This window comes from Leopardus geoffroyi, chromosome E3, assembly GCF_018350155.1.
Source record: "Leopardus geoffroyi isolate Oge1 chromosome E3, O.geoffroyi_Oge1_pat1.0, whole genome shotgun sequence".
Taxonomy (NCBI): domain Eukaryota; kingdom Metazoa; phylum Chordata; class Mammalia; order Carnivora; family Felidae; genus Leopardus; species Leopardus geoffroyi.
In genome coordinates, this window is record NC_059340.1 from 27,853,946 (window position 1) to 27,873,366 (window position 19,421).

A 19,421-nucleotide genomic window follows, 5' to 3' on the forward strand; every position below is an offset into this window, starting at 1 on the left:
CGGAATAGGTAAGCCCATGCACACTGGTGATTGCCGGGGCCCAGGGACAGGAAGGAACAAGGAGCAACCGCTTACTAGCTTTTCGGGATGACTCAAATGTCCGGCACCGGGGTGATGGTGGTTGCACCACATCGTGAATGTACCACGTGTCACTCGTGGTGATTTCTATCGGCTGAACTCCAATATTCCAAAGCGAAAGAAACAAAGTTCATCATCACACAGCTCCGACGACAACCATGGTAGGCGTGTTGTAAACGTTTCGTGCACTCTACGTGTTTATCCTCACAACTCCCCTAGAAAGGAGGCAGCACTGGACTCCTTTCACAACGGACACACTGACTTCTCAAGCCGGCCTAGCTTCTCTAGTACCAGGGCTGTTGCGGCTGCTAACTACGGGGGACAGAGGTCAAGCGCTCCAGGAACCGGGTCTGTGTCCACCCTCACTGTGCCTTCCCAAAGACCTCACGTGGTGGCTGCCATTATCATCATCCATTTTGCAGATGAGGGAGGACAAAGAAGTTCCATGACCTCTTCTGGCTCAGACAGCCCATGTGCAACAGAAGCGGGGACTGGCACCGGGCCACCTGACCTCAGAGTCCCAGGGCTTCGGCACAGAGGCTTGGCCACGGAAACGGAGGGAAGGTGGACAGCACAGTGTCTACCTCCCGGCCCTGTTCGTGGAAGACGGGGACAGCTAGGTTCCCTGCCACATGACGTCAAGAGATCACTTGGGATCCGGACCCTCTCCCGGGCTGCAGGGAAGCCAGCAGTGTGATGTCCGCGGCCGGGCAAGTATGATGTGCCACCGTCCCCCCCTGCTGGTCTCCCACACGGGGCCCCCCTGGGTCTGTGCTGGCACCTCCAGTTAAGTGGAGAAGCAGCAGAGCCAACTTGAGGATTTATGAGAACCCATCACGGCTCATTGTTCTCCTGAAATCGAGTCTCTGGTGCGTTGGAATGTTTTCCATTTTCATGGTGGGAAAATCTGAAAATGCCTCTAGCTGAAAGAAATAAGTAAAGACAAAACCTTTCCACTGGTCTTCAATCCACGACGAAGCTCAGAGATGCCATTTAATAGTTGTGGAAGCGAACAACATGGGACGAAGGATCAGCGAGTCTTCCTCCACGTAGGAATAAATGACAGCAGGGGCTGCCGCCTGCTGCCGTTGTAGGGGGTGGCCACCGACCATCAGTCTGCTCCTACAGCCCTCGCTGCACAGAGAACTCGCTGAGCTCCTGCGACATGCCAGGCACTGTGCCAGGCACTAGAGACACAGCCTCAGCAGAAGACCTGGCACTTCCGTGCTTGTGGAACTGTCAACCTAGTGAACTGGCCCGTCTAGGTCACCCCACGGTCATTGTGCATTGAGCACCTGCTCTGTGCCAGGCAAGGCCCTGCAAGTTCCACAGCTCCATCCCCACGGCGAAGGCTGCGGCGGGGCACCGTGACGCTGTCCATGTTACAGATGACAAAACCGAGGTGTGCCAAGGGTGAGCAACCTGCCCCAAGCTTTTGGGGCCAGTAAACGAGACGACTGGATTCAGACTCTGCGGACTCCCCACGCGCACACTTCTGATCCCTTTCCTACATTGCCCGAAGGCCCGAGCCCCAGAAAATTTCTGCCAAACAGAGAACGGAAAGAGGGTTTCTGGGTCCAGCTCCAGCTTATAGTATCTCCCCAGGAACCCCGAGGGCACGGAGACGAAGAGCACTATGTGCCGCAGAGAGGCCCAAGAGAGAAGAAATAATAGCGGTGAAACAACAGGGGGGAATAGCCTGCTGGAAAGTAATTACCTGAGCTCTCATGCACACATCCGCTCGCACAAAGTACCCGCTATCATATTTCCCCTTCTCCAGCAGCCTGGTAGACTTCTCTACTTTTTCTTCTTTCCTTCCTTTTCCCCCCCACTGCCAAACAACCGAATAGGAGCTGAGGCAATCTCATCATGGCCCTTTCCAACCTAAAACCTTCCCAAGATAACCTGCTGCTTTTAGGATAAACTCAGGCTCTCAGGGTCTCAGGCTGTCCGGGTCCCGCCTAACTCTCCAGCCCGGTTCTCTATGTGCTTATCCCCCTGCCCACACCAGCCGCTATTGACCTGATGCATGGTCCGTGTTGCCTCGTGTCTCAGGGCTTTGTAGCCCGCTCTGCTTGGAACACTCATGCCCCACTGTTCACCCAGTTAATTCCTTCTGTCCTTTCAACTCTCAGCTCAGAGACACTTCTCCAGGGAAGCTCTCTCTGACTCCTGAGAAGAGAAACGGTTATATGCACAGTGGTTTCCTATGTTATATGCATGTAAACTTCCTTCCTGACAATGGCATGAAGATGTGATTATTTAATGGTCAAATCTGTGATGGCAGAGATGTTAACTACCCTATTGGTAGCTATAACCCCAGATCCTAGCAAATGTCTGGCACGCTGGATGTTTCTACAAGTGTGTATTGACTGACTGACTGTCTGAATGAATCAATCAATCAATACTAAGTTCCTAAAGCTGATACTTCATTAGAACGCATTTCGTGGTCATTGTCTTGGTTAAAAATTTCTCTCTCCCTAAATCAACGTGGCAACCTATGGCAGACTCATGAGACAGATTACAGACAGGGACCCCAAACACATCTAGGTGGGGAACCGGACCCACAACATCAACCAGAGATACAGAAGGTACAAGTACACGGGTCTGGTCACTCTGGGCAATCTTGGAGAATTAGCTGGCATCACAGCATTCATCAGCAACTTGCCAGGTCAGCCGAGGAAAGAGAAACGAGTCTTGTGCTTTCAGGGGGAGCAGGAAGCTGGGGTAAGTGCTGAAATCAATGAGTCTTGGGATTCAACATCATTAACCTTTCTGATTCAGAATGAGGAAGGTGGCACAGGGTGAATTACAGTGCTAATGGGCACACGGTATTTCTGACGGGTTTGTACAGAGAAGGCTGGTGGGAACAACGTATGATCTTCTCTGGCTGAAGGATACTATGTGAGGCTGGACAGGCCTATAGTCATGGAGGACACTCTGTGAACAAACTCCCCATCCCCTCTCGGCTGGCTTGGTCAGGAGACAGGGATGGGGGAGCTGTAGTTCACACACTGCTTTCCAGCTCAAGTTTAGGACTGGTAAGCGATGCAGGTTGGGGAAAATAAAGTAAAAGGAGACTACTGTTTAGTGTCAAGTTCAGCTACCCAGGGCTGAGTGGGAGTCCAGGCCAGGGTCTGGGGGAGGTTACCAGAAGCCCTTACCGTTCTTTCTCTGTCCAGGGTCATGAAATCTGAAGCAAGGAGTGGATCACACGCCGGTGCCTGGGTGGGCAGAACCATCTGTAAAGGCCACGCATGGGAAGACGGTGGGTGGGGAAGCGTCTGCAGAGGCTGAAACCTGTGTGTTCTGGGCAAGGCCATGACCTGAAATGTGGGAGACCTGGCAGAATGGTACGGATCACGGGTCTGTGAACAATGGTCTGCCCTTGCTTTCGTAAATAAAGTTTGATGGGAACACAGCCTAGCCTGTCTGCTTATGTATGGTCTGCGGCTGCCTTATTGCTACAGCGGTAGAACTGTGTCATTGTGACCATCTGGCCCACAAAAACTGATGTAATTACTATCTGGTCCTTTATAAAAAAAAAAGTTGATTGACCTCTGCCATTGTGCTTCTCTCTCTGTGACCCTTCACACACCTTCCTCTCAACTTGTTGCCTTAACCCCCTTTTTAAGTGTCTTCTTGGGCCCTCCCTCCTCCTTGCACACTGTATGTTCCCTTGGACACATTTCCACTGGATGTGCCAACCACCTGCTGATGTCTTGTCTCTTTCCTTCACCAGCATGGAAGGAGGCACGGCAGTAACACACTTTATTTACTGCTATACCCCAGCAGCCAGAAAACTGCCGGGCATAGAGTAGGCACTCAATAAATACTTGTGGAATTGACCGAAGAGCCACTTACCCCTTGTATACTTGCTTTAACATTTTCTTATTTGGATCAACTGTATTTTTACTTTCTTAAGGTTATTTATTTTGAGAGAGAGAGCAAGTGGGGGGGAGGGGCAGAGAGAGACAGAGGGAGAGAGAAAATCCCAAGTAGACTCTGCTCTGTCAATGCAGAGCCCAACGTGGGGCTCGAACCGGAAATGTCAGATGGTAACCTGACCCAAAGTCAAGAGTCAGACGCTTAACCAAACGAACCACCTGGTCGCCCCTCAACTGTATTTTTAAATAAAATTTCAGCCTCAGAAATCTGGGGTATGTCAGGTCTTCCTTGTATGTGTTAATATAAATAAATATTGACGTTTTCAAAAATGTCTGCATACCACTCTAAATCGTCTTGCACGCTGTAAGTGCCTTGTGAATTAGACTTGGGAAGCCCTGGCTTGTGGTTAAGGATGCGGGTGGGTTTAAGTCCGAGCTCCATCTCACGGGAAGCGAGCAATGGTGGGCAAACTCATGTCCCTTCTCTCTAATGAGGATGCTGAAGGTCCCATCTCACCAGGCAGCTGAGAGGTTAGGTGAGATTTGGGAAGCACTTGGCTCAGTCCCCTGCACACACTCAGGACTGGACGTACAGAGGTGGGGACGTTTGGCAGAGGGGTGTCTCCTGGTAAGTCAGTGTATGACCATGCAGCTGCTCTTGCCTCCCAGTCCTGCGGCCGTCGCTCCTAGTGAATGAAGCCGAGCAGAAGCCACCCCGGAGTGGACAAGGTTCCACCACACCCCTGGCAAAGCAATTTGGATTAATGGGACTATTTAGCTGTAGGTGCCTGGAGAATGCATTGTTTAAACTAACTTGTTAGAAACATCCCCAGGGTGGCAAACTTTTAAACAAAGATTGACTCTGTAATCAAAAACTGCTTGGCCTTAAACCACATTCAGCATCCCAAAGAGCGCAATTACGTTGAGAAAGGGGAGGTGATGTTTGCGCCTCTGGCTGGGTTTGCCAAGTAATGTTGACTGATGGACACGATTAAATTGCACCGGGGAGAATCCTCTGGAGGAGTAAAGGACACAGGAGGCAGGCGGTGGCTCTGGGGGACACCGTTTCCATTCTTCCTCCACAAGGGAGCACAACACTGATGTGGGATTCCACTGGGCCCCTCACCCTGGGAAAACTGGCCCGCACCACCAACTGACTTCCTCTTTCCCCAACCTCTACTTGATTATGTGGCATTATGGGCAATGGGCCAAGGCCAGTGGGGCTTCTCACTTCAGAAGGACAGGGGCGATGGAGAAAGGCTTCTGTTCATGACACTATCCCTCAGGCTGTGGACCCATCCAGATGTCTGAGCCACGTTCTGACCCTGCCTAGGGGCCTTGCAATGGCCACCGGGTTGGCCAGAGATGTATTGCTTGAGCCTGGGGAGAGGGGTGGAGCGGCGAGGACGGTGAGTTGGTTTCGGAGTAGAACTGTGAAGGCACATTCCACCTTGAAACCCGAAGGAGAGTGTAGCAACACGGATTCAAGAGTAAGCCGAATGGAGAAGGACAGTGTTGTTTCTGCCCACTGAGCTCGAGCAGGCTGATCGGCAAGGAGGGTCTTTTCAAACAGCCTTACAGGGGGGCAGGGAGGTGGGGGCCAGGGTTGCTCAACTGCAGACACATCCCAACAGGGCTCCGCCCAAGGCAACAGCCTTCAGGACTCCCTGTGACCACCGCATCTCCTCAAAGGTACGTGTGCGCGCTCTCTCTGGGTCTGCATTTCCATAGCAGTACAAGGATACAGAGAGATAAAATACAGGAAGGAATAAAGAAAACGACCACAAAAAAGGCCAGATCACACCTTTTTTTTTTTTTTTTTGTCTACAGTTAAGAACTGTGAAGGATTTTTAGCTTGCATGATAATAATAGGAGAACCACTTCGTGAGCGCCTGTAATAAACGCCCAGCTCTGGCTTAGGTCCTGTGTTTGAGTGTCTCCCAACGCCATAATGCCACCCTGAGGAAATGGCTGTGGGGAAGGGGCTCTGGTTGGCTTTCTCATATTAGGGCCCCATCTGCTCATCTCCTTCCTAGACTCTCCCAAAAGGAGAAGGAACTGATGGTACAATTATGCAGTGCCAGAGACATTTCTTGGACAGGGTTATCAGGGGCTAGGTTACCATCTGGTGAAAGCCCCCACCTGTACTCCACTGTGCCTGTGCCTGAGTCCTTGGGGCGAGGACCAGCCACACATTTCTCTTTTGCCTCTTCCCTTTGTGCAACTGGGTGGATACAGTAGCGAAGGTCTCCTTGGCAGACCTGGCATCCCTCTCTCCTCTGTGCCCGTCGGCACGGCTGAGCATCCTGGTCCTGACATTCAGATGGCGGTAGGGATGAACATGAGCCCCGCATGGAGGTGGGAGCCAGGCCTGAGCCGTTGTGTTCTAACCCGTTTGTTTATCAGAGAGCTTGCAGAGCGGGACTTCAGGCAAGGCTCGGATCCCCAGGTGGCTGCTGTTCCTCACGTGGCTTCCTGACAAGTAACATGATCACCTCCCTCTTCCAGGTGAGAAAACGGAAACCCAGGAAGCTTGGAGTCACCTGTCTCAAGATGATACGGGCAGCAGGGGACAGATTCAAGCCCAGGTCAGGCCGACACACAGGGCCTCTCATGTGCCCTGGCGGAGCGAGGAATGGTGCAGAAAATGCCAGCGTCGGTTAGGTTTTGCTGGGGAACAACTGTGCATATCTGGAGGCACGGCAGCCATTCTTTCTGAATTAGCCTTGCTGGAGGCTAACATTTAAATGAGTGAGGGTTCCATCAGGGACCGCGGTCCAGCAGTTAGGGGAAGACTCTGAAGGGTGAAATCAGGAGGGGACAGGATTATAAAGGAACTTGAAAGCCAGGGCAGTCCCAGCTAATGCAGGACAACTGGCTCCTCAGTCTATGCCTTGAGCAGAGACAACTGGTAGAGTCCCGATCTTTTACTGGCCGGAGAGGGAGAGCGCCCATCTGGAAATGGGGCCGCTCCAGCCACGGCGGCCACGTGCTGGGGTTCAAGTTCTTGTCTGACTGACTTCTTCCCCTGGGGTCAAGGGCTTGTGCATCGCGCTGGCCGACCTCACGGAGCACAAAGCACACTGCACTTGGGAGTCACTGAGCCTGCGTGCCAATTCCCGCTCGGCCACTGCCAAGCTGTGTAACCTTTGGCAGGTCATTCGGACTCACTAAGCCTCGTGCACTTCTCTGCCCCACCCCTCCTCCAACCAGCGGAGCTAAAGCGGAAAGCGATGGGGGCTCGGCAGCTGTTGAACACGGATGACTCTGGGTCCAGGCTCCGGCGTGCACTGCTGCTCTCTTGGCTCCTGGACATGTCTGCCTCCTGGACTCTCATCCAGGTGGCGAGCACGTGGACTCACATGGGAGGACGCGTGGGAGAGCCGTGCTGCCCACTGGGTGCACGAGGACGTGCTGGTGAAGAACTCAGCTCTTGTCTCTCCTCCGGTGATAGAAGAAGTGTGGGTTCGGACTCTGGCTCTGATCCCCAGCCGGGGTGAGACGTGGGGCAGATTCCTTAACTTCTCTTAGCCTCAGTTTCTTCGTCTGCAAGATGGGATACTGCCACAGCACCTGCCTTCTGGGGTTGAGGACACACTGGCCGGGGATTCCCTGGATGGTTCAGTACCGGCAAAATGCTAGCTGATGAGCATTACGATTAGCTACGGGAGTCTGGCAGATCCCTTTTTTTCTTTATTAAGTTTATTTATTTATTTTGAGAGACACAGAAGGTACAAGCAAGGGAGGGGCAGAGAGAGAGAAGGAGAGAGAGAATCCCAAGCAGGCTCTGCACTGTCAGCACAGAGCCCGATGTGGGGCTTGAACTCATGAACCGGGAGATCACGACCTGAGCCGAAACCAAGAGTCAGATGCTTCACCGGCTAGGCCACCCAGGCACCCCAGGCACCCCCAGAGTCTGGCAGACTCACCAGGCATCTACTTTGAAAGTCCACTACGGACCACTCTCTACAGTGGGCAATGACCCTGAGTGGCAGCAAGGGGGAGGGAGGAAATATATATATAAAAAAAAAATAATAATAATACCACCACCACCCGCAAGTTTCCATCCCAATGGCTGGATCTTAACCCTGTCCCTTGGGCCCATCGCATGCAAACCTCTGCTATCATCAATAAAAAGGGAGCGGAAACATGCCTCCCTTATTCCACTTGACCTCTGAAGACATGCTGTCCCTCCAGACTGCCCTTGACACTAACCCCTACCAGCAGGGGGATGTGAGGGGGGAGGGTGTGGAAGAACAACGGGCTCGCTGGTGCAGATCACCCATGTTGTGGACCACCCGGGGCTCACAGCCAAACTCCCGGACTGTACTTGGATGCACCCGGAGCATCCCAGAACGCACACCACCCTGCTCTCGGCCACTGGTGGGCAAGCCACATAAATGAAGGCTTTGCTTTCCTGAGAAGCACACACGCAAAACGCACCCGGCAGGAAGATGCCCAGGGAGGGAAATGTCCCAACCCCAGGCACACAGACAGCCGCTGCCAAGGGGAAGCAGCACGCCCTGAGCTCTGGGGAGGGAAGAGTTAGGAAGAACATACGCTGCAAAATTCAGGGCACAGTCACACCGGGATCCCACGAGACTGGCATCAGACTGGCAGAGGATAGAGGCCACATGGGTTTCTGAACTGGTGGCATCCAGTCTCCCTCACCTTGTGGACAGGGGTGCACTTCTCTCCAGCAGAAGTATTTCTGCCCCGTGACACAAACGGAAGGGCCGTGAAGGCAGGAGTTTTTGGTTGCTTTTGTTCAGTACTCCACCTGATCACCTAGGCCTGTGCTGCTTGATATGCTATTGGTTTACATTCAAATTAAAACCAAATTACATTTAAAATTTAGCTCCTCAGCCCCACAGAGCACATTTCAAGCCCTTCTTCTTTTTGTTTTTAAGTTTCATTTCTTTTTTTTTTTTTTTTTTTTTTTAAATTTTTTTTTTCAACGTTTATTCATTTTTGGGACAGAGAGAGACAGAGCATGAATGGGGGAGGTGCAGAGAGAGAGGGAGACACAGAATCGGAAACAGGCTCCAGGCTCCGAGCCATCAGCCCAGAGCCCGATGCGGGGCTCGAACTCACGGACCGCGAGATCGTGACCTGGCTGAAGTCGGACGCTTAACCGACTGCGCCACCCAGGCGCCCCTTTAAGTTTCATTTCAAGCTCTTCCTAGCCTCACGTGTCTAGTGGCTGCTGCACAGTCATAGAACATTCCCATCACTGAAGTCCTATCGCACGGTGCTGCCTACAACACTTCCTGGTGTCCAGAAGGACCTTAGCATGTGTTGAATGAATGAATGAATGAATGACCAAAGTGCTCTACTTCTGCTGGCCAAAGAATGGACATAGGGGGCAAGATGGAACCACCTTTCCCTGGGACTTGGAATTTTTTTTTTCCAGTAATGAAAGAATGGAAAAATGAACACAATGGTAAGCACAGAGACAATATGGCTGGAACGTATTTAAGCCAAACAGCGGCATCCCTTGGGTGAAACAGTCACATCATTCTGCTCTTCTTCCTGCAAACTTCTTATTCTTGCAAGAACATCCTTCCTTATCTGGTAGCCAAGACAGCGCTTTAAAGCGATATGACCGCCCTTGGCTTTCTCAAGAGCCTCAGTGCTTTTCCACCAAGTCCCATGAGAACTCCCCGAACCTGGGCTTCACTCCGCTTGTCCAGGGGATGCTCTGGGTCAGTCCTTGCCCTTCCCCCCAGAGAGCCCGATGGGTTGTCCAACCAAAGATGCAGCTCAGGAAAGAAACCCAGACCAGCTGGCAAGAGGAAAGCCAACCACGTTTCTGCTAAGGCAGGAGTGCGCTCTGTCAGGCTGAGAAATAACAGGGCTGAGGAAATGATTATTTTGCTACTAGATGCAAACAAAACTGCTAACGGCATAATTACTGGCATGTCTTTCCAGCTTCCTCATGAACAACAGCCTGAGCAGGTACACCCTTTCCAACTCGCACATTATCTGGGCGGAGTTTTCCTCAGAAGGCATCACACCAGGGTCGGAGGGTCTCAGGAGAGAGGATGTGCATCTCTGAGCATCCGGAGAGTGAAAGTGGCTAAATGCCGAGAAAGTGGCCAACCAGAGACGGTCACACCTGCAGACCTGGGTGTTGGGCCCCCAAGTAGGACTTCCCACAAAGTACTAAGGCCACTACAGAATTTTCCATCATAGCATTTATCTTATTATTTATTACTGTAATTAAGTGACCACGTCTTTCCGACATCAGTGGTTTTCAACTCTTGCTGTGTCTTCCAATCATGTGGGGAGCTTTAAAAAATACACAGATTCTTGCTTCTGACAAGGAATTTATATTCAACTGGTCTGGGTGGAGTTGTGATGTTTTTAAAGAATCTGATATTTTAAAGGCATCTGCAGGAAAATGTCCAAACATCACGTGGAACCCCGACTTACCCCTGTTGAGAACTATGTGACAGGAGACCGTACTCATTGTGAAGGGACCCTGTCTTGCTGCCTGCTGTACCCCCAGGACACGGTGCATGGTAGGCAGATGCGTGGGACATGGCTGTTGAATTTTGAGAGGCACAGTGAGGGTCACACCGGGATCCCTTAAAAAGGAAGGAAATTCGGAAGTGGAAAATACCAGTTCCGTCCCAACATGGCGCTGAGAGGAGGGAATCTACGTAAGAATTGCCTTCAGAGTGGGCTCCAGATGCTGGTGGAGACCCAGGACAGCATCAGCCCATCTCACAGGGCAGCTGCCTCATGTGCTTGGCCCAGCAAGGGGCCGCGGGAGGCCAGAGGGCATCCTTCCTCCCCAAATTTCCATCCACTTGGCACCTCGGAAGGTGACCTTATTTGCAAAGAGGGTCTCTGTAGATATAATTAGTTAAGATGAGGTCATAGTGGATTAAGGTGGGCCCTGAATCCAACCACTTATGTCCCCATAAGGTCATATGAAGATGGTGGCAAAGAATGGCATGATGCATCTACAAGGCAAGGAGCCCCAAGGGAGGCCTCTCCCCTAGAGCCTGCAGAGGGAGCACAGCCCTGCGACACCTTAATTTCAGACTCCCCGCCTCCAGAGCTGTAAGGTTCTGCAGGCTGTTTTGAGCCACCCAGTCAATGGGAACTTCTTTTAGCAGCCCCAAGACACTAGGACAGAGGCTAAGGGCAGGGAGAGAAGAGGTAAGTGGGCAGGAGAAGGAAGAGGGGCACAGGCCTGGTAAGTCTCCTTGTGGGTTTCTCCAGTCTCTGCCTCTTTCCCTCCCCACTTCCGTTGCTCTGCTCCACCCTACTACTCTTCCCTCTCGTTCCTGAGCTCTGCTGGCTGTTCTCTGCCCCAGGGACTCTGCCTATGTTGTTCCCCTTTGCCTGACACCTCCACTCCCGTTTTTTCCATAGTGGGCCCCATTTCAGGACGTGGCTTAAACACACTCTTCACAGGCATTTTATCTACCTCGACCACTAACGTAGGAACCCCTTTTATTCTCCATCACGGCACCCTGTTGTTATTTAACTTTTATAATCTCCGTTTCTCCCAGAGATTGTAAGCTCTCGAGGTCTCGAAGCTCCGGCCCATTTTCAGGCTCTGGAGCACCTCCCGTCCTCCTGGCGGACTCTGATGGCCCAGGTATGTGGCGAGGAGGGTCTGACGGGCCGAGACGGAGGGGATTGAGGGTGGGAATGTACATGAGAGAGACGGCTGGGGCGGAATTCTGCAGACCTGGATGGAGTGACGAGGTGGTGGGTGCACAGGTTTCCAGACACTGGTGAGCGGGTGGCCCTACTCAGCACGGTGTGAAATGAAGTGAACTGATGGAGGCTGGGAAGAAGTTCTAGAAGAATCATTTGAAAGCCGTGGCCTGTGGGGGAGACAGTTCCCTGCAGTTCTAGGGAGAGCTATGTCAGCTATTCAAAACTTCTAAGGGTGATAGGGCTCTCTGCTCCAGGAATCTATGCTCCTTAAAAGGAGTAAGAAACACCTCACATCTATTAGTATGGCTACTATCAAAGAACCCAGAAATAAGACATTTTGGCGAGGATGTAGAGAGACTGGAGCCTTGTGCATGGCTGTGGAAAATGGTGTGCAATGGCTGTAAAAAAATAAAAAATAGAATTACCATACCATCTAGTAATTCTACTTCTGGGTATATCCCCCAGAACCCCCTGAAAGCAGGGAGGTGAAGAAATATTTTTACAGCCATGTTCACAGCAGCATTATTGACGACAGAAAAGAGATGGAAACAACACAGGTGTCCATCAGTGGGGGATGAATGGGTAAGCAGAGCGTGGTACAAATATACATGTGGTGGATTATTTCTCAGCCTTCAAAGGGAAGGAAATTCAGACACCTGCTACAACACGGATGAACCTTGAGGACATTATGCTACGTGAAACAAGCCAGTCACAGAAAGACACACACCGTATGATCCCATTTACAGGATGGACCTAGAGGAGTCAAATTTGCAGAAACAGAAGACAGAGAGCTGGCTGCCAGGAGCCAGGGAGGGGACAACGTGGACCTGTCGTATCAGGAACACAGAGCTTCAGTTTTGCAAGATGAAAAGGGCTCTGTGGACTGGCTGCCTAGCAGTGTGAAGGAATGTACTCAACACTACCAAACTGGACACGTAAAAATGGCTAATATGGTAAATTTTATGCTACTGTACTTTGCCATAGTTAAAAACAAATGAACCAAGAGGGGTCTTGAGTCACATTCTTCCATGGTCCTCCCACTAATCACCAGGCTGTCCAGGCTGCCTCACGCTCAGTGCTGTCCTGACCGCTGGGCGTGCCGGCTTCTCTGCACCAGCCCCTGCTCTGTGAGTCTCCCCAGTGGGGCGGTTCCGTGCAGGGTGGGATCCTGGTCCCCAAAAGAAGGCGGCTGCCGGGCTCTGTGTGATGAGAAGACTAAATGGCTGTTTGCATTCAGGCAGCGCATGACGACTCCCAGGATGCCCACCTCCAGAGAGGACTGGTGAGCATCCGGGGGGTCTTTAGGCGTGCTTCTGGGGTCAGCAGAAGCAACCACCTCCTTCCCTGCTGGGCTCGCCACTCCCACCTGTGCTCCACCCCCCCCCCCCCCCCCCCGAAACTGTCTGCCACAGCAGCCTAAGTGATCTCTTCATACTGTGAAGGTGATTTTTCCTCGTTAAGACCACACAGCTCATGGCTAAGAATTAAACCACCCACCAGGTGATCCAAAATCCCTGAAGGGACTGGCCTTGAGCTACCTCACTGGTGTAAAGGCACTCCCTTGCTCTTTGTGTTTCAGCCACATTAGCCTTCTTTCAGCTCTTCAAACAGGCCAAGGTCCCTCCTACCGCAGGGCCTTTGCTCATGCCACCCCTTTCTCAGAACACTCTCCCAGCACCCCTCATGCTCTACTGGGGAACTACTACCCATCATGCCCATCTCAGCTCACACGCTGCCTCTTCAAAGGCTGTCCCAGGCCCCCAGCTCAGGGGAGCTACACTAGCTGGGCGCTTTTACACCCCTTCCTTCCCCTCAGAACACCTGCCTTACCTTGTAATGGTATGTGCATCTGTGTCATCATTCTGACTGATGCCCATCTTCCCTCTATTAATAACAAGGGCTGTCCCATGGACAGCACTACTGTGTGCTAAGCACTTCACACACAGGAACTCATTTAACCCTCTTAGCAACCATATGGGGTGGTGCTGTTATTATCCCCACTTTACAGATGAGGCGATTAAGGCACTGACACATTAAGTGATTTGCTCAAGTCCAAATTCACCCGGCTAGTGAACAGAAGGGCTAGGATTTGAACCGAGGCGGTCTGGCTCGAGTCCACACCCTTGGCTGACCTCTGATGAGGGCAGAGTCTCACACGCTTCTCCTCACTGCTGAATACCCGCTGCCCAGCCCAGTGTCTGGCACACAGGCCCCATCTCCTGAACTCATTGTGGGAGTAGAAGTCTGTTTCCAGCTACCTTCAGAAGGGGTCTGGATGACGCAGGAAGGAAAGAGGCACGCTTAATGCTCAGATCCTAGGCCTTCATCTTTCTACCTTCAAACCCAAATCTGTTTCAGCCAACCAGAGACACTGAAAACTCAGTCAAGGAGGGCCAGGCTGAGTGGGAAAGGTCGCTGGGCCTGTGTGGACAGGGATATGCCAGATCATCATCGCCACCCGGCCCTGGCATCCGCACGACTCAGCCCTGAGTCCCTCAGGACCACGGCCGTGTATAGTCTCGGGCAATGGAGCTACAACTTCTTAAGCCAGACGAGGCCCTCCATTCATGGCACACAGCACAATCCAAGCCAAGAGACGGGGCTTGTGGGCAGCCCTAAGAATTCTGGGTCCATCAACTGAGGAACAGATAGACTGTGATATATTCACACAGTCGAACAGCAAAATCAGTCATAAAAAGGAATGAAGTACTGACACATGCTACGATGTGGATGAGCGAGAAAACACGCCAAATGAAAGAAGCCAATCGCAAAACGTCACACATCGTATGATTCCATTCGTATGAAATATCCAGAAAAGGCAAATCCATAGAAGCAGATTAGTGGTTGCCGGGAAATGGTTGGGGAAGGTGAATGGGGAGGGACTACTTAGTAGACACAGGGTTTCCTCCTGGGATGATAAGAATGTTCTAGAAGCGGACAGCGGTGGTGAATGCACTCCGTGCCATGGGATCAAACTCCTCAAAATGGTTAATCACACGTTAAGTGATTTCTGCCCCCATTAAAAGAAAAAAAAAAAAAAAAAAAAAAAAAGGGAAGTTCTGCCACTTTACCGGCCGCATCCTTCTAGTCAAATTTCTTAATTATCTTTGTGCCTCAGTTTTTTCATCTGAAAAATGGGGATACTGAAAGTGTGTACGTCATAGAGCTGCTGTCGGGACTATGTCAAACACTCAGAATCATGCCAGGGATGTGCATTTGCTGTGGTTGCGATTTGCTATTAACAAAAGGAGTTCTTTGAGCACTGAAAGATCACTGAGCAACCAACGGAATGAAAAGCAGGGAAGCAACTGTACACAGATGCCTGGGCATCCGTACTGGTTAACGTAACTTCAAATCATAGGCTGACCAGGACCTGTGCTGTGAAGATCACCCAGGGTCTGACTTCCTGCAGAATTTACTCGAAGTTCTGTTTTATTACTAACCTCCTTAAATTTTCTTACACAGGAGAAATTACATCTTGAGGAATGAGGATTGAGACAAAGTGTATGTTAAAAGCCTCAGCAGAGGGCCTAACACACAGTAGGTGCAGAGTAGGTATTTGTTGGATCTGGATGTGAGTTCGGCTCCATCGGTCCTATGTAAACATTGGTCTGGAACAGCAGAGAAGTCCCTGATACACCCAGCTCCTGTTGTCATGAGCTGGAGCTTCCTGCTGAGGCACCACAGATCTGCTCTTAACGCTCCTGGCCTGGGGCTCTGCTGTCTTATGACAGCAGTTTGGGTCTATAGTCAGGTGTAACTTCCGTGGCCACATGGTGGGCCCCACTGGGTTAGACCTTACTGCAGCGGATCCGCAAGAGGCAGAATTAGCAGATCCCAGATTTAGCTTGAAAAATCTCAGTACTGTTTCCCCTGCCACATACATGCATGCACACATGCACATCTCCTGCATGCCAGACAGAAAGTGAGCCCAGGGGGCGCCTGGGTGGCTCAGTTGGTTAAGCTTCTGACTCTTGGTTTCGCCTCAAGTGATGATCTCACGGTTTGTGAGTTCGAGCCCCGCATCGTGTTCTGTGCCGTGGACAGTGCGGAGCCTGCTTGGCATTTTCTCTCTCTCCCTCTCTTTCTCTACCCCTCCTACTCTCTCTCTCAAAATAAATAAACTTAAAAAGAAAAAAAAAAAAGAAAGAAAGCTTCAGAGGGGACATGGACACACTCAACCCTCCTTCTGTCTGCATCTGCTTTGTCTGGGACACAGGGCCTAGTGTAGGATAGACAACGTGGGGTCTCTCACGACTAGCTCAAACCAGCAACAGTGAGAAATATTTTTGGTTTTGTCTCTAAGGCCCATCTAACTAGAGGATACTAACTAGTGGAGCTTCCTGCCTTAGTAAGTTCAATATACTCAACAAAACCATCGTGTCCTTTGAAGACTCGACGCCTAGCAGGACCTCGGCGCTTGAAATATCTATTTTCATCCATGCCCTGCAGCCATAACCAACACCAACCAGAGCCTACACGGGCCAGGACGTCACGTCACATCACAGCACAGCACAGCAGGAGGGTCTGGATTCTTTAAACACACTTAGCTTGCATATTCCAAATACAGGGCTACAGTTCACGGTCACAAACAAGTTGGTTCTGTCCTGTTTTCTTGAGACATTTGGACTTCACTGTCTAACTTTGCTTTTCCCGCTTTTAAAAGAGATGGGAGTTCAAGTCATATTTTACCAGTCTTTTCTTCAGTAAAGAGAACAAAGGAAGCAACTCGGTTGATGATGAAGTCCTGCCTGTGAAGCCCTCATGATTCCACTGCTGGAATAAGAATAGCCTGTATTTATCCAGAATTTTCTAGCGTCAGGCACTGTGCTAAGCCCTTGATGTACTATTTCCTTGACCCCTCCTAACATTCCTATAAAACAGGTGCTAACATTGTGTCCCTTTCTTAGGTGGACAAACTGAGAAGCAAAAAGCAGAGGCAACGTGCACGGTCCCCAAGGCCAGGGCAGTGGCTCAGAATCTCCAACCAGGCTGTCTGTGTCCAGGGCCCAAACAAGGCTAGGAGCCCGTAAAGATCAGTGAGTCTGTATGACTTGAGAGGCCAAGAGTCTGGCCCTTCAGTTCGAGTTGGGCAGGGGACACAGGGAGGTGAGGTCAAATCACAGAATGGCTCGGACTAGCCATGTGGGGTGGACTCTGCCCTCGGAAATCCCCGAAGTTTTGAGAACCTCCTAGAAGCTTCTGACTTGGGCACTCGTGCCCCTTTGAGAAGGCTGCTAAGTGTGCTCACCCTTCCTGGGACGGGAGAAGTAGTGGTTTTGGAGGCTACAGATGGAGCGGCAGATGGGAAGTGAAAGCCTCTCAGAGTTGCCCAGGATAAAACCATTCATCTGCAAAATTCATATGTTTTTGCGTGGGGCGACTTCACAGAAACAAAGCAGGAGGAACCAGCAGTGCTTGATGCAGAAAGTACCTCTGGCCATGAGGCTGGCAAAGTGAAGTGGGCAGAAGAAGGGGGTGGGGGTGGGGGGCGAAGGGTGCTGGAAATGACAACAGTGAGGGTAGAGGGGGAGAAAGACAGACTGACAGAGGCACGGAGAGACCTGGAGCATTAAAGCTAAAGCAGCTAAAAATACCACGACTCCCCTCTCTGGAACCCAGAATAGGTTTGGCACATGGTCTAGGAAAGTATTTCTGGGCCCCTCAGAAATATAGGAGGTTCAGCCTTGGATTCAGGTCAAGAATTAACGGCTGACACTTACTGAGCCCTTTGTAAGTGCCCGACACTTTGTTAGGTTCTATTACCCTACCCTGATTTCACAAAGACCGAATTTACTTCCAGATGGTCACACAGCTAGTGAAGTTGGCGGAACACGGACTCAGACCCTAAGCCAAGTGATGGGACTCGGAGCGTCCACCCTCGGGGATGTGTAAGTGCTAGAGATCCTGACATCCTGGCCCAGGTGACCTGGTTGTGTCTACGGTTGTGGCAAATCAACACTGGGCCCCTAGGGGGCAGCCTCGAGATCTGGCGGAAGTCTCCCGGGAGGGGTCCTGGGCACAAGAATGCCCACTGGACCTAAAGAGGTCTCTGGCCGAGTGCCACAACTTCATCTAGGCTGAGATGACCTCAGCCTGCATTGGAGGTCCAGAGGAGGAATGATCAGACTCGGGACAAGAGGTGACCTTTCCACCTCCAAGGACCTTCTCTCAAGGCATTTCCCTGCAACCACTACCTTGCCCAGCTTGAGGGATGGGATTGTTTCCTGCTTTGTGGTCCAGGTAGCCTGGGGCCATCTTGCCACTCTGGGCCCAGCTGACTTCCCCAAGGAAGCAGAAAGAACACCAACCTTGGAATGGGACAGAACTGGTTCTCATTTCCAATGTACCATGTATTTCTTACATGATGTTGGGTCTCAGTTTGCCCTTGTGTAAAAGAGGTTTGCTTTGGGAGCTGGAAGGAAGCGTCTACCTCATTAGACGTTACGCTCAACACATGAACTCAGTCCTTTCTTGGAAGACAGAGGGAGAAGGTCCTAACTCACCCCTGCCCGGTGCTTCTCTATACTCACGTCTCCTCATTCTTTTGTTTATTATATTCCATCCATTTATAAATTTCTCAAATGCATCAAGTTCATCTCGGACCCATGTCTTGACCAGACTGTTCTCTCAAGAAGCATTTTCAACTGGAAGCATTTTTGCCCCTTGGGGACATTGGGCAAAGTCTGGGGATATCGGTGGTTGTCCCAAATGAGTCAGTGGGGGGGTGGGGAGGCAAGGCACTTTTGGATCTAGTGGACTGAGGCCAGGGGCTGCTGCTAAATGTCATGCTGTGCACAGAACAGTCCCCAAAACAAAGAGTCATCCAACTCAATATGTCATCAGTGCCCAGTCTAGAATGATCTAGGGCCTACTCTAGAATGATCTCTGTCTCATTTGCCTGACAATCTTTTAATCTTTCAGTTTTCAAGTTAAAACTGCAAGTTGAAAAAAACTGCAAGTTAGAAAAAATGTTTATTTTTGAGAAAGAGAGAGAGACAGAGACAGAACATGAGGAGGGGAGGGACAGAGAAAGGGAGATACAGAATCCGAAGCAGGTTCCAGGCTCCGAGCTGCCAGGACAGAGTCTGACACAGGGCTCAAACTCATCAGCCGCGAGATTACGACCGAGCCGAAGTCGGACGCTTAACCGACTGAACCACCCAGGTGCCCCAAAACGTTTCTTTTTCTTTTTTTAAAAGATGCCTTCATGTGGCTCTTGTGTGGAAAGTACTGTCCTCACCCAATACCCTCGCGCCACCAGAGGAAGTTAGGCCCCCCGCCCTTCGCTCTCTGTCCTCTTCTCCTTTTTAGCCCCACCAATAAATCAGGCTGGAAGACACAACACAGCCAAGCGAAGAGCTGCCTTCCAGCAGGAAATACACTTCATTTTCTTGCCTTCTCTCCCCGTCCCCCCGTCTAGAGGAGTTTCCTTTTTTACAGCCTATTTTAAAGAGCAGATCAATGTTTGGGCCAAGGGACAGATGTTCCTGGTGGCATCTCAGTTTCTCAGTGCCTCAGGGCTGCTGGCCGCCCCACCAGCTCCACACAATCGTGGCTGGCCGCCTGCAGGCCCACAACGCGCAGACATTGGAGAACAGCTTGCCATTTGATACTTTCACGTGAAACCTCCCAATTTTTAAATGTGCGCAAACCGTTGTTTTGTTAACAGTTGTTAGGGACCAAGCACAGAGACCCGTGGGCATCCAATAGCCCAAAAACACACATCTGTGACTCTGCCGGGCCTATCACAACTGACCTCCCTTCCTCCACTTT

The 19,421-nt window shown here is 51.1% G+C and overlaps 1 protein-coding gene across 1 annotated transcript in view; it reads right to left on the reverse strand.

Annotated features, from left to right (window-relative positions):
- Positions 1-19,421, reverse strand: part of XYLT1 (xylosyltransferase 1) — a 311,997-nt gene that overhangs the window by 61,279 nt on the left and 231,297 nt on the right. The gene's annotated exons all lie outside the window — the stretch shown is intronic.